The sequence below is a fragment of the Manacus candei genome, unplaced genomic scaffold, assembly GCF_025592945.1.
Source record: "Manacus candei isolate 608988 ecotype Guabito, Panama unplaced genomic scaffold, ASM2559294v1 h1tg000015l, whole genome shotgun sequence".
Taxonomy (NCBI): domain Eukaryota; kingdom Metazoa; phylum Chordata; class Aves; order Passeriformes; family Pipridae; genus Manacus; species Manacus candei.
The window spans coordinates 17,753,466-17,766,445 of NW_026138063.1; the positions used below are offsets into that span (position 1 = coordinate 17,753,466).

At 44.0% G+C, this 12,980-nt stretch overlaps 1 protein-coding gene and 1 long non-coding RNA gene across 3 annotated transcripts in view; one reads left to right on the forward strand and one right to left on the reverse strand.

Moving 5' to 3' along the window:
• Positions 1-12,980, forward strand: part of SCG2 (secretogranin II) — a 55,477-nt gene that overhangs the window by 30,735 nt on the left and 11,762 nt on the right. The gene's annotated exons all lie outside the window — the stretch shown is intronic.
• LOC127468378 (uncharacterized) overlaps positions 1,506-12,980 on the reverse strand; it is a 102,257-nt gene continuing 90,782 nt past the window's right edge. Inside the window, exons 4-5 of one of the 2 annotated variants that reach the window (XR_007903545.1) lie at positions 10,380-10,556; positions 1,506-2,005 (exon numbers count right to left, since the gene is read on the reverse strand). This is a non-coding gene — a long non-coding RNA (uncharacterized LOC127468378). Of the gene's footprint in view, positions 2,006-6,073; positions 8,413-10,379; positions 10,557-12,980 lie in introns of those variants that run through there. The other variant, XR_007903547.1, reaches the window with a different exon arrangement.

The window sequence follows — 12,980 nt, forward strand, 5'->3', positions numbered from 1 at the left end:
ATTACTTGAGATTTCCTGTTTTTCAGGATGTCTGTATGCTTTTCCTGGTCCCAAAGAAATAATTCAGATAGTATTAACTAATTTTTTCAAATACTATTGTTCAGGAGGGCAGAAGACCTCCAGAGGCTCATTCCAGCTCTATTTTCATGTTGTCAAAAAAGCAGGCAGCCCCACCAGCGAACATCCCTGCTACAGGCTGTTTGCCCCTGTGTGAGAGAGTGGCCCTGGCAGTGTGTGGAGAGCCCTGCCTTTCCAAGGGGGGCATTCAGAGCTCTCCCCTCCAGCTTTATCTCATTAGCTCCTTTCAGAAAGTGCAGCAGAAATGTAATGTAATAACTTTGTCGTTCAGAGGCCCTGGCTCAGTGTAGGACACTGGCTCAGTAAGGAGAAATGCTGCTTCATGACTCACTTCTACTCCTCAGCCAGTGAGTCACTGTGCACCCCTGTTGCAAGAACTACCTGAGAGAGTCTGACTGGATTCCTGGGCACTTGGTGTTTTACCACATTTCAGATGTGTAAGGAATCACTTAAAGACATGGAAGCTTGTTGTCCCCTCCAAAACACCATGAACTATCCTAAGATTTAGGAAGTGAGTTTGAAAGCCTGGCTTAAAAACACACAGGTTTCCTTTGGCTGGTAAGTGATATGCTGAAAAAAGGACTGAACCACAGATACAAGGACTTCAAAGGACTTCAATGAGCTAGAGCTGAATTTCTCTTTTGTAGCTTGGGCTTGTTTCCAGAGCAGAAAAGAACTTGCTTATGCATTTTAAATACCATCAGTCCTGCAAGTCAAGCACCAAGTTCAAGTGTACAGTGAAGTGAGGACCTTGACTGAGGTGGCTCTGTGGTGCCCAGCTGTAGTTTGTGCTCCTGCATCTGAGCAGGAGGGGAATAACCATCAGGAACACCTCCACCCTACCCCTTTGGCACACCCTCAGCCTTCCTCTGCCCAGGTTTCCTGACTCTGTGCTCTTCTTTCTAACTGCTTGTTCTGCTTCCAGAAGTGCTGCCAGCTCCCCACAGTTTGCCTTTGCTGTCAGATTTCCCAGTGCCTGGAGTGACATCCCATGAGTCTCCCTGGTGCAGCTGTAAATCCAGAAGCTGCTGTGGTCTTAGCTGTGAGCCTGCTCAACCTCCCCTCACATAATCATCCAAACGTGTCAAGAGATCCAAAGTATTTTAAAAGCAAACCCAGTTCATTACACGATAATTTTCCAAAATAAACACTTGTGTGTATTTGGAGGATTTTTTCCTCTTTCTTCACTCAAAGGTTTTTTCGTTCTTCATCTATATTTGAGTCATTCTGTTTTAGGAAATTTAGATTTTTAGATTTTTTTGGGATTAAAGCTATTTTAACACAGTAGACCCCAGTATTCTTATAAAAAATGCTCACTTGTTTAAACCTCTTTACAAATCCCAAGGAACAAATACCAGCATCAGCATTAAGAGACTGAAGTGAAGCTAGATGCATCATTTATTTCTCAATAGATTTAGGCCCCCCAACTCCCCAAATTCCCAGGTTTTCATCCCTTTTCTTGTGATTTGGTTGTCTAAGGCAACAATTATGTAGCAAAGTAATATGATGTAATATTTCTTCACACAGACCTTGTCTTTAGTTCCAGAATTTCCAAAGGAGACATCCCAGCCTGCTTGGAGCAACTTGCCAGAAGGCAAACTCGTTATTCAGAGACCTGCTTTACACAGTTTCCTTTCTGCTCCCAAGTAAAAGTGATCTTAGTCATAAGAGTTGTTGACCATCTCTGTACACTTGTCAGCATTCATCAACCCAACTGTTAGTCCAGAACAGTTTGGGGTATTTTACTTTGTTAAGAGCTAGTGAACAGTCACAGTGACTAAAGGAGGGTCGGAGCAGCTCCAGGGCTGCTGGCTGCCTTCCCAATCCTGTGCTCCTGGGGATGGTGTTGGACTGTTCCAGAGCTTCAGTGGCAGCAACCAGGAGCTTGGGCCGAGATCTTTCCTGCCCCAGTAAGTTGATACGTCCCCTGTAATAAGCACAGACCAGAATATTACTGTAAGTAGGTCTATTATATAAGGCAGCTAAGAAATTAGCGGGAAACAAAGCGAAACCTGGCTCCATAAAATCTGATTAGTAGTTTTTGCTAGAAAATGCTGGCAGCACAAAGATTTTATTTGTGTTGTTTCACAGAGCTTGGCTGAGACTAAATGACTGAGGCTGGGCAAGGAGTGATGTATATGCTTGGTTTACATGTGCCCTGTCCAAAACAATCTTGATGTTCATGTGTGAGTTTAAATATTCCCAGAGTCTTTGCAGAAGCAAGTCCCTGAAATTAACTTTCAAAGGCTGGAAATGTATTTCCCCAGGGCTCATGGATATTTAAATCCCTGTTGTTTGGCTTTGCTTATTATAGGATGCATCCTTCCCTCTGATTAAGGCGTTTATCAGATATGTACAGCCAGATAAACACAAATAAAAAAGACTGAATTTATGAATTACTGGCCCTCAGTAACCCCTGATGATTGATGCAGTCTTGGTGTGATTTGGGTTGCACCTCCAGTGCAGCTGCTTGAAGCTGCCTGTACCCTCCTCAGGTTCTCTTTCCCCTTTGGGAGGGAGAAGAGACAATTTCTGAAGACTGAACCTGACTTCTGAATTTCTGCAGTCTTCCAAGTTTGCTTTCTTTTATTGTATTTGACACATCTCATGAAGTGACTTAGTAGTGGGGTATTGAATATTGGGGCTTCTTTGGTTTTAGTTCTACAGCTGCATTTTAGTTAGTCCCCTCTTCCATCACTGAAGTCATATTAAAATGGTTTGGAACAGAAAATTAAATGTACTAAAGTAATTTGAAAACTTATAGCCACCAGAAGCTAAATTTAAATCTGCAGCAGGGGGTTGCTGTTCTGTTTGTTTGCAGGCAAGTTTTCAGCAAACTCTCTGGATAAGATGCAGAAAGGTTGTATCATTGCCACAGCTCTGTCTGGCAAAACATGCCATAAGAGCAGAATAGCGTTGCTTAGCGACTCATGAGAGATGATTAACCCTTTCCTAGAACTGCCCAATATTTCTGTGGACGCCCTCCTGAGGCATCTTTGTGGACAATAATTGAATATGAAGAAACTTATATCTTTAGCTACTATATGTATTGATTTATTCATCATTAATGTTAAATGAAGGACCATTAGTTACTGAAGGAGATCACTTAATGAAAAGTCATTCATGCATAGTGTGTCATGCAATTTTTGCACAGGAAGGCTCATATAATTACAATAAAGATGGAGTAAGGAGTGATTAAAAATAATTTGGGAGTGATGGCAGTTAATGGTACGCTTCTATTTCTTTGTGTGAACTCAAGTATTTCTAAAATTTCAGCTAGATTTAAAGACTGAGCCCATGTGTTGACACTGCTCTTGCACGGGTACCTTGAAGCAGAGTTTACTGTAGCAACAGTAGTTAGGGAAGTTCCTCACCTCCCCTCTCTTTTCAGTGCGACAGGGACATTGTAAAGGCCATTTCAGTGTGAAAACATTAATTTTAATTAAAAATGTAATTAATCTTTGAGGTTGATGGGCTGAAAAATTTCAGTTTTCTTTTTGAAAGGTGCCTGAAATTCTGCATGAGCTGATAAGCAGGAATGCGTGGGTGTGGCGGGCGGGTTTGGTTGTACCTGGTGTTGTCCTTTTGCAGATACTACAGAGCAGAAATTTTCCACCTGGTGTTACTAATGTGTTCCAGCATTTGGATTGATGTATTTTTCAAACATGATCACTTTGGATGGCGTTCACCTCATCCAGCTTGAGCTCTGTTAAAATGGGATGTGGAGCAATTCTGATGGGTCATTCACTACACCTCTCACAAATATCCCCCTTGGGTGGGCTGAACTGCCCAGGTTTGCCCTCTTTTGAGGCAGCTGGAAAGACACTTGGATTCCAGCCCGTGGAGAGTGCTGATTGACAGGAGCCCAATCCTCTGACTTGGGTGGTGTCCTGAGCAGTGTTACCTCTGCAAGGATGGCTTCCCGGTGTTCACTGGACTGCTTAACAACAGTGACAGAGCAACATGGTGTTCAAGAACAGCCGTGGAAAAATCCTCACATGGGAACAGAGGTTAAAACACAGATAGAGGATTTTAAATTGCAGTGGCTACTCTTTGTGGAATTAAGTGGCAATAAAGGCAAGAATTCCCCTGGAGCAAGAAACAATCTTGGTTTCACCTCTCCCCCTTGAAGAGTTCCAGCAGCAGCAATAGTTTCTGTAACTATTGGTCCTCAGTTCTGGTAGCTTGAGAGCAGGTTGGGGCTGTTTGTCGTGGGGGCAGCGGCCACATGCACATGGGCCTGTGTGCAGCAGCATTCCCAACACCTGTGTCTCTCTGCCATCAATAGGGAAAACCATCTGAGCTAGAAACATTTTGTACTAGGTAGCGTTGAGATTGTGTTCTCCTCTTGTCTGCAGGTGGGTTAACTCTGTGACCGGAACAGAAACTTGTAAGGTGTTAGAATCAATCCAGGTGACACCTTGCCATGAAGATAACTTTTGCTATGACATATCCCAATTTGTCTTATTCAGTAATATTATGTGTGCTCCTATCAGGCAGAAACAGAAATTGCTGGAGGTCTTGTTTCCCAAATGTCTTATCCTGATGCATTTCAGACTTTTGGTTCCAGAGAGCAGCCCATGTGACAAACAAGCTGACTGTGTGCCACGTGGGATTTTGTACTACTGCTTTTTGTATAAGTCCATGCCACTAAAAGATCTCCAGGGAGATTAATTCTGTAACAGAGGCACAAACCAATGCAGATATTTCTGAATTGCTAGGCAGATCATTTACTGCTGTTTTGAACACGCTTTTGTAACTCACCAACAGCAAAAAGAAACTTGTGTGACTGATATCTGAGCTGTTCTCTTTCACTGCCGTCAGTAAGGAGATGGAGCTTCCAAACTGGGATGTTTTGGCATTTCACTAGAATGGATGGATTTGACTTGTCTGAAATACAATTTCTGTTGGCACCTGTGAGAGGAAACAGCCATTTGTCTTGCACTGTGCTGGCTGGTGTGTCACGCAGTGGGGACAGTGTGTATTATCAGCCCGGCCCTGTCCCTCTCCTGGCACGCGTTAATCACACGAGCTGTGGTGCTTTGGTTGTGAGCGAGAAATCCTGCGCTTGGGCTTCCAGCTGTTGCTGGGCAGAGACCAGCCTGGGAAACTGTAATGTCAGTGCTTGTGCACAGAGAAGTCCAGCAGTCTGCTGTGTGCCCCTGAGGAGGAACAAGCAGGGCAGGGGGTGGGGAGGGACAGGGCTGAAGCACCAGAGCCCTGAGCTCTCTGCTGAGCCACGGTGAGAGTGGGCAGTGCTGGTCTGTCTGCTCCTGTCTCTGTGCCTGCTCACCACGGCTGGGAGTCAGACCACTGGTGGGCACAGTGGGAGGCAACAAGTGCTCACACCGTGGGCTCTGCCCTGGCTGGAGCCTGAGCGTCTCTGTTCTCTCACGTCTGTTTCTGGGTGGGAGTTTCACAGGGCTGAGATGCTGGAATTTTGTAATATGCTTCAGGGAGAAACAAACTTAAGCTGAGATCTGTGTGGGCAGTAGGGCCATGGCAAAGTAATATGTGTGGATGAATCTGGTTGCCCTTGGGGGAAATTCTTGGCATTTCTTGTACCTTTTCTGCTTCAGATTTGGTGTGATTTTGGGGCGCTGTGTTGTTTTGTCTCTGTAGGAGAGTCTGTGCTATGGAAAGGCTGCAATGTGCTTGGACACTGAAATGTAACCACAGCTGGAGTGTCCGGGGGCTAAGTGGGTTTCAGGGTGAAGGGTGGTGCAGGGGCTGAGACATTTCTGTGGGCTTGGGCAGCCTTAGATTGGCTCTGGGTCCCCCACAGACATCCCACATGTGCACATTGGGTACCTGGGGCTTACACTCGCTGTGAAACCATGGCTATTTGTAAAGTACTGTCCTCTCCCCTCCCTGCCTTCTGTGCTGCACCAGGGAGGAGAACTATGGCAGAGAGAAAGCTGAAATACCCTGGTAGTTAGTGAGGAGGATATTGGCACCTGAGCACATGCTGGGACCTGCCCCTGCCTGCCTGTGCACCCTGGTGGGGTGGATCCGGGTCAGCCGTGGTCCAGCTCCACAGAGCTGTGTTAGTACCAGGATGGATTTGCTGTCAGCAAATACACATGTACCTGCCTACGGGGAGCCAGTTCTCCATTTCCCATAAATTCTTTAATTCAAGGGAAAGATGTGGATGTGTGGTTGTTTATTAGCTCCAGGGGTGCTTCATCCATGTGAATCGTAAATAAGAAAGTGGCATGTGAAATTCTAGTCACGAGGACGGGGAAATAAAAGGCAACTAATCGAGAAATTATTGATTTTTTTTTTTAGTCGTTCTTGGTTAATATTTAGCCACACCCAGCTGTGCTTGAACGCAGTTGTGAACAATAAATGTGAGACAGGCAATAAGGAGTGGCTGATCTCATTTTAACATCCTTTAATTAGTGCAGAAAATAGCCTGTCACCCATATCTGAAGTGAAAGGGCTGCACACTGAAGTGTTCCCTGGGATGAAATAATATGTGATTCCAGGTGAGGCTTCTTCTTTCAGTGTTGTCAACAGTGAGCCCTGGGGAGTTTGTTCTTTCCAGCTGGATGATAGCTAGTGACAGATTTCTTAATATTCATTACAGTGTTGATGCCTTTGACTGCATGGCACATCAGGAAAAGAAGATTCACTGAGAAACATCACCTTTATTTTGGGAGTGCTTTTTTTCCCTGTCCCATGTGAACAATTTGATCTTCCTGACCCATTTGCAGCAGCATGTAATAGCCAAGCATGTATTTTCAGCTGTCACACAGGGTTTGATGCCCTGAGATCCTGGCTATAGGTCACAGCTCAGAGCATTGACAATATCCAGTAATGAGGCAGAGTCATGTCAGATACGACTGGATGAGTTATTTGTAGCAAACAGCTGATTTAATTTCTTTCCCTCAGTCCCTGAATGATCTACTGTGAGGTTTTGACTGCCAGAGATCTGTGTGTGTGAAATGACAATGACTGTTTTATGCAAATGGGTTTCATGCTCTGGATTGCCTATCAGCTATTCAGAGACATTATTTCTCATTATTTGCTGTTTCGGCTGAATGAAAGTCCTTGCAAGTCACGGGGCGTTGAGTCTGATCCCTGAATGAACAGCTTCCAAACTCACGTGGAGCTTCCAAGATGATCTTTCAGCAGGGCCATATGCAGGCTCAGAGCATAAACCCTCATGCAAACAGATTTGCTGTGCTTTCCTTGTGTTCTTGTACCGTGTTTACTGCTGGCAAAGAATGGGAGTGTCGCCTGCTCTGCAGGGCAACCACTTGCCTGACTTCAGATGAAGCTCTGTGAGTGGGTTTTGGCAGCATTTTCTTGTTTGTAAGTACGTGAGAGGCCAGTGCAGAGAGGCAGGATTGAACTGACAGCCAGTGTGGCAGTGGGCAATGGATGACCTGGTTTGGGTTTGGCCACAGGTGGGTTGAGCCAATCCATGCCACTGGACTCGGCACTGTCTCTTCTGCTCTCACAGACCAGGCCTTGTCTCTGCCCAGGAAGCAGTTGGTGTTTGCTCTGTTCCTTATGCAGTTTTTCAGCAAGAGGTTGTACATGAGAGAGCTACATCAGTTGTGACAGTTGTAGCTCTAAATAGGAAATGATTAATATTTCATGATTATTTTTCTGTAAGGCATGATTCTTGGGAGAATGCATCAGTTTGACTTGGTGGAGAGAACAAGCCTGCCTTGCTCAGCTTCAAATGAGAATGTAGTCAAGCACTGCATGCTAATATTCCTACATTAGATGAAAGCTCTTTGGCTGTCTGAGTAATGCTCTACTGCCAGTACGTCAGTGCAAAAGCGTACACTGCACTTTCAGAAACTTCTCTTTCACTCGTCAGTCTTGCAAGTTATCTGCCTTTCTGCCTTTGCCTTGTGCACCTTTAGTCTGGGTTTTAAGTGGTACCAGAGGTCGTGAATGTCAGCTGACTGCAACAACTACAAAATTTTTTATTCTGATATTTCCTTTTTTATTTACTTATATTTCCCTTTCTTGAGTCACGAGCACTTCAAAATATTTCAGGGTTGCACCAGAGAACAGCAAACAATTGGTCAAGGAAAGAGTCTTGTCTCTGTGATACAACTTTTCTGTGAAGGCAGCAGTTCAAAATGCCTCTAGTTAACATATATTGACAAATCTTACAGAAGTTTTGCCCTTATTTATTGAATGGTCACAGAGCTACTGTTAGTCAGCAGTGAGTCCACCAAGGCTTTGACTTATGCCCTGGACTGCTACAAGAAAGTCTACAGGAAGGTGATGGAAAGCTTGGTAAGAAAAGTGCCACTCTTCTTTCTGCTCTGCAAGAAGTTACACCACGTTGGAGAAGGATGCTGTTAAGTGCTGCAAAACAGGATAAAAGAAACAGAGAGAAAGATTTCTATTTAAATATAAAGGTTCTATTCTTTAATCTGAACTAAGTAAGACTGGAAGAAAATGCAGCTGAAAGATGCTGTGTGTATATGTAAGTATAATGATTTAATCTTTGCACAAAGAGCTATACTGGAATATAAACTATTCACAGCATATTCTGCTCGTCCCAGCCAGGGTTTCATTCTGTTAGACACAATGTAGAATACTCAGAAACATGATGGAGGAGAGTCAAGATTGAAGAAAAAAAGATATGTTAGGATGTGTCAGCATTGAAGTGGTCTGTGAAATGTTAATTTAACCATCCTCCACTCCTGTCTTCTGCAAGTACTACACTTGCTCTTAATCACAGTCATGTGTACCTACTCTGTACAAAAGAGTGGATGTACTTGCTACCACCAAGCAAAACAAGGACTCCTGATTCTTTCTAGGGTGCTATTTTACAGCTGGATTTGTTTTTATATATATTTTGTTCCAGATTATTTTAGAGTATCATGGTAGCCTTGAAATAAAGCAGAAAGGAATGCGTAGGAATGACAACTACTTTCCTAGACAGCCCTACATTCACAGGACACTTGAAAATAAGTTTTGGAGAGGAATAGTTAGAGACTTCATTGAGGCACAGGCTCATCTCAGAGTTTTTGTCTCTGCTATGTAAGGATTCGGGGACTCAGAAAACTACATAGCTGAATTGCTTTGCTTTGCTTTTCTGCCTTAAAAAACCTGATAAAACAACCTCTTTGAGGTGGGTATAATTTTCTGCACATGTGGTTATAGTGTGGTATTTGGTGATCCATCTTTTTTAAGCTAATGCAGATGATATGTCAGGCAAGACTTGCTCAGCATTATTAAAATTCTTTTTGCTTTATGAATTTAGGACTTACATCAGCACAATGCAAAGTATGAATTCAACAGCTACTCCATAGATCAGAGTAGTCTTCAGCTAATAGGCTATACAACCATGGGAAGGTACCACATTAATCAGTGGATTGTAGGCACCTTTGTAGATGTTGGTTTTGATGATTACCATAGCAAGCAAATTTGCAGGCTTGTTTTATGATCTGTTTGCCTGAAAATCAGTGCTTGCTTGCTTGGGTTTTGATTTTTTTTTTTTAATCTTTTCTCCTAAAGGGTCATTGTTTGGAAAAACGACTGGTTGGGTTTGGTTTTAATGATTACAAAAGGAGGTTTGGTTTGGTTTCATCTGATGCTACTGGCACAGAAAAGCCTCTGCAGTTCTGTTTGGTTTCCAAGTTAATGCTGTCTGTGGATAGATGATCTCAGAGCCCTGGCTGTCTAAGCAGCTGTGAGAAGTAACAACACAAACTTAAGATTAAGAATTTTGCCAATAGTAATTAAAAGTCATGGTTAAGGGCTCTCATTCAGCAAACACTGACTGCTGCTCAAAGCACTTAGATATGTTTTTAATTTTGTGCATATTTCAAATATATTTGGTCTAATTACAACTGAAGTATATACTTTGAATTGCATAGTTTTACTGCTTTTTAAAAGCAAATAAGTGGTTGTAATCTATATATGTACTTGGTGGGTAAAAATCAGGAAACATAACTGGAGTTTTTGGATGGATTTACTTTTGGGAGCAGGCTCTTTATTTCTGCTTCCCTGCAGGTTAATTGTGCTGGGATTTGCTCTGTTATGCTTCTCCCTTCAACTAATTTTTCCTAAGATTTCTCTTCTATTGTAAGCCTCATTTCATACATTTAATATCCTTGTTCATCAGCCTAATTACCCCTTGGTCCCACCTCCTTGGCACAGACCCTCAAAGAGAGACTCAACATTCCCGCCTCAGCTCCTGCACCATCTGGTCTTTCCGGCTCGGAGCCTCTGTCCGTGGTTTCCAGAGGCGCATCCGTCTCCGTGCTGTGCTGGCTCACGTACTGCAGCTGCATCCCTGGCAGCTGGCTGCTTTCTCCACTTACCAATTTTTGCTCTGTCCCCTCACTTGTTACAGTTCCTCCCTTCTGTTTCTTCCTGTCCCGTACAGAACACCTCTGTTCTTCAAAAAGTATAAGATGGGATTGTCGTCCTTCACGGGAGCTCAGGGAGGATTGCTTCTGCACAGGACCGAGTCCACACACACCAGGCACTGCTGGGGCCTTGCAGAAGAGAGGATGAGGCATGAGAAAAGGGCCTTCATGCACCAGGGTGAGAACCAGCCACTGAGGCTTTGCAAACAGCCACTGGACCAGGACAGTTTCCGCAGCCGTGGTCAGAGAGGCACCAAGCAGCAGCAGGGTGCTGTGGGGAGCACCGTGTACACCTGCTGCAGCAGGCAGCAGCACGTCAGGAGAAGCTGAGAAGATACCACCCCAACAACATGTTGGTCACGACACCCTGATCAAAAGCAAGCATCAGCAACCCTGAAGAGGAGGGCTGTGTTTGGTTTTGTTTGTTTGTTTTTCATATAATAAGATCATGAAACAGTTAGAATTGAGAACCTCATCAATATTACATCTGCAACAGATGGTGAAAACCTACCTGCAGGGACAAGAAATCCATTTAGCTCTTCAGACAGGATCTCCAGTGCCAGAGATGGTATCTGGCCTTTTGGTTCCTCTTGAGATACACTAGTGGAAAACCACAGCCAGCCAAGAGCTCCCTGTGACCCCCCGTCTGCGCAGGAGTGTATGCGAGCCACGCTCCCAATGAGGCTGACAGTAATTCATCACAGGGCTTTGCGACCTGATTTGAGACAGCTGCAATGAATTGCCTTTGCCTTGAATTTCAAACAATTTATTTTGGGAGAGCAGAACACTTCTATGAGATGCAGCATCATGCTGAATGCAGTGGATATGGATGACAGGATACCTGGCATTGTTTGGAAGATGGCCACTGAGTCCTTGGGGGATGCAGGTTGCGTTGGTGAGCAGCTCCTGGGCTGTGATTTTTGGCATGTGCAGCCCCACTGCTGGTGGAATGGACCCGGGGAGATGGTTTGCAGCAGGGCTGGTTCAAAATATAGTTACCACTTAAAAGTCTAGTGGAAAATGTATCCTGCCAAGCAGGAGCCTCAGGGCTGGGAAGGGCACTCAGCCCATCTCAAGCACCCACCAGTAAGGTATATCACACAGAAAGTATTTACCTTAGGGGAAAATCATAGCATTTTCTCATGATTATATGGATTTTACTTGCCAGTAAAGCCTCTGATAGCTGAGAGAGATGCAAGACTGCTATCTAAAACACTTTGGACTTCCAAGCAAATGTTCTTTCCAGCTTGCAGAAGTGTTAGTAGTTGTCCAGTGATTGAAGCCTGTTTGGGGAAACAATGTCACTGCTTGTATTTTGTCTTTTGGTAGAGAAAGGAGCAGCCTGCCTATCAGTTTTTTTCCTGCCCCAAGAGACCTTTTTATGACTGAGTGATAAGAAAAAGCAAATTATAGATGTTAACAGAGCTCCTAATCTTTCCAGTGGATGGATGCCATGTTGTGCCGTGTACCCAGCTGTACCCACCCTCTGGCTCCCTCCCCATCCACAGTGGATGGAGCGCAGTGGTTTTCCATGCATACTTGCACATTGTGGAAATGTGCTGCTCCCAGACCACATTGCTTGATTTCTCTGTCTCCTGCTGTTCAGAATATGCCTCCTGCATATCCTGATGATGGCATTGAATCCTCACCACCCGGGATTTGCTCTGTCAGTAGGTCAATGGGCCATGCTGCTTCTGCTCTCACGCCTGGCTGCAGCGAGGAAGGTGCAAGGTTGAGGGGTAAATGATTAAACCTGCATCTGTTCTGCTTTTTCCACCAAGTTCCTGGACTTGCCTTGATCCTACAACTACTAAACTATTGAAGCCAGCCAGCTCTCCCTGGCTCTGTATCCTGAAATTCAAAGTCAATGCAGTTCAACTCTGGAACTACAAGATTTCTGCTTTGATGCTGATGTGACAAATGCTAACAGCTATAACAACATGAGACATAGGAATTTGTGCTCTCTTTTTCATGAAATCACTCATTATTATGTTGAAACTTTTAATTTAGTATATGTTTTTTAAAAAGGGCATGACATGAACTGGTTCTGCCTTGTCCACGTGAACTACCAAGTCAAATTGTTTGCTTTCTTCTTGTAAAAGTTGTCTCCAGGAGGAAATTCTGTCTCTGTGCAATGCACAGAGTCTCTTTTTTCTATTTTTATCACATTCTTGACCAAATACTAGATTTGATTTTGACCCAGGTCTGTATAAATTACAGTAGGGTTGGAATGTATGCACATACATACTAAGCAAAGGACAAACCTCTGGCCACAAAAAAGGCTGTAATGGCACCAGTGAAACTAATGACACTAACAAGGACAATGCAAGAGAAAATTGTGGTAATGTATTATGGCATGGAAGCAGAGTATGGCTTTTTGCCCTCTCAGCTTTAGCACATAAATTCTCACACACTGCACTGCTAAAGTACCTGTTGCCCTAATGGCTTGGGGATGGAGGAACATTTGCCCACATGCAGTAGTGCCAGCATGGTAACCCATGCTTTGAGAATGGCTGGATTCTCAAAAAAAAAAAAAAAAAAAAAAAGAGTAAG